Consider the following 2,500-nt stretch of genomic DNA (forward strand, 5'->3'; position numbering starts at 1 on the left):
GGACCTACTTTGGCCGCACGGCGCCGCGTGCAGGGTGCGCCGGCGCGCAGCTGCGCCGCCTGCCGCCTCCGTCGGCCGGCGCGCCTGCCACTGGCCGCCCCCACCAGCCGGCTGTAGCGCGTGCGCCCACGCACCGCGCGGCCAGCACGCCGGGAGGCCCCCCCTCACCGGCCGGGGACGGTCCCACCCAGCCACCGCCGCGTATCGCTTCACACCCACATGCCATTCACGTTCGTGGGCATGGTGGGTATCGCTGAAACAACCGGTTGGTAGCTCAACCGATCGTCGCCATCACTGATTCACCTCTAGCGAGAACAACCGCACCACAACGGTTTACCAGTTGTTCATTTGCGTAACGTCACCAGCAAACGTAGACGTCCATCGCCATTTGCAAATTCAACGATTGTTGCATGCCTGTGTCAGGTGTCACGACACACTATGTCTGCCCACATACACGCAACAACATGTGCACGCTTCGCGAACACGTGGAAGGTGGCCCCCGTACGTATGCGATGTCCATTGCGCGAACGACTGTCAACCGGCCTCTGTCGCATGTCGCAGATGTGGAACGCAGTGCACCATGCTATCACGGTGTGTGAGAGGAGACGACTACGTCTGACAACACGCGCCACTACATCAACAGACGGCTCATGCTGATCGCCATCCACGGCATACCATACTGCAATCCAGCTCTTATAGGGAGACGACACGTAGCTGAGTGCACAATATTTGGACCGTATGGTTCGCCGTTGTTGGCGCAGTCGTGGTACGGTCACACATGTACCACGATGTATCATTCAGTACATGAGGACCAATGTGCAGTACAGTGTGTGATTTGGACGTACAACATCAGCGGACAGTTGACACAAGCCGTACCACAACGTAGGCTGTGCTTCGCCATGCGAATGCCAATGAACAACTGCGAAGGGCATTGAGCATGTACGTCCTACTGCCATCCGCATTACAGTGTATAGCTGCAAGGTGTTTCACATGAAGCGATACTCTGGGAACCGGGCAGTGCGAGTAGCAAACTATATTGCGGGGGTTGCAGTTAGGCAACACTACACTAATTTAACGCGTCGTATGACAATTACAGAGCAGGTTAAGGCCCAACGTGTGTTGGGTTAAGGCCCAACGTGTGTTGGGTTAAGGCCCAACGTGTGTTGGGTTAAGGCCCAACGTGTGTTGGGTTAAGGCCCAACGTGTGTTGTGTTAAGGCCCAACGTGTGTTGGGTTAAGGCCCAACGTGTGTTGGGTTAAGGCCCAACGTGTGTTGGGTTAAGGCCCAACGTGTGTTGGGTTAAGGCCCAACGTGTGTTGGGTTAAGGCCCAACGTGTGTTGGGTTAAGGCCCAACGTGTGTTGGGTTAAGGCCCAACGTGTGTTGGGTTAAGGCCCAACGTGTGTTGGGTTAAGGCCCAACGTGTGTTGGGTTAAGGCCCAACGTGTGTTGGGTTAAGGCCCAACGTGTGTTGGGTTAAGGCCCAACGTGTGTTGGGTTGAGGCGCAACATAGGTTAGGTTGAGGCGCAACATGGGTTAGGTTAAGGCGCAACATGGGTTAGGTTAAGGCGCAACATGGGTTAGGTTAAGGCGCAACATGGGTTAGGTTAAGGCGCAACATGGGTTAGGTTAAGGCGCAACATGGGTTAGGTTAAGGCGCAACATGGGTTAGGTTAAGGCGCAACATGGGTTAGGTTAAGGCGCAACATGGGTTAGGTTAAGGCGCAACATGGGTTAGGTTAAGGCGCAACATGGGTTAGGTTAAGGCGCAACATGGGTTAGGTTAAGGCGCAACATGGGTTAGGTTAAGGCGCAACATAGGTTAGGTTAAGGCGCAACATGGGTTAGGTTAAGGCGCAACATGGGTTAGGTTAAGGTACAATATGGGTTAGGTTAAGGTACAATATGGGTTAGGTTAAGGTACAATATGGGTTAGGTTAAGGCGCAACATAGGTTAGGTTAAGGCGCAACATAGGTTAGGTTAAGGCGCAACATAGGTTAGGTTAAGGCGCAACATAGGTTAGGTTAAGGCACAACACGGGTTAGGTTAAGGTACAACACGGGTTAGGTTAAGGTACAACACGGGTTAGGTTAAGGTACAACACGGGTTAGGTTAAGGTACAACACGGGTTAGGTTAAGGTACAACACGGGTTAGGTTAAGGTACAACACGGGTTAGGTTAAGGTACAACACGGGTTAGGTTAAGGTACAACACGGGTTAGGTTAAGGCACAACACGGGTTAGGTTAAGGCACAATACGGGTTAGGTTAAGGCACAACACGGGTTAGGTTAAGGCACAACACGGGTTAGGTTAAGGCACAATACGGGTTAGGTTAAGGCACAATACGGGTTAGGTTAAGGCACAATACGGGTTAGGTTAAGGCACAATACGGGTTAGGTTAAGGCACAATACGGGTTAGGTTAAGGCACAATACGGGTTAGGTTAAGGCACAATACGGGTTAGGTTAAGGCACAATACGGGTTAGGTTAAGGCACAAT

The sequence above is a fragment of the Schistocerca americana genome, chromosome 3 (assembly GCF_021461395.2).
Source record: "Schistocerca americana isolate TAMUIC-IGC-003095 chromosome 3, iqSchAmer2.1, whole genome shotgun sequence".
Taxonomy (NCBI): domain Eukaryota; kingdom Metazoa; phylum Arthropoda; class Insecta; order Orthoptera; family Acrididae; genus Schistocerca; species Schistocerca americana.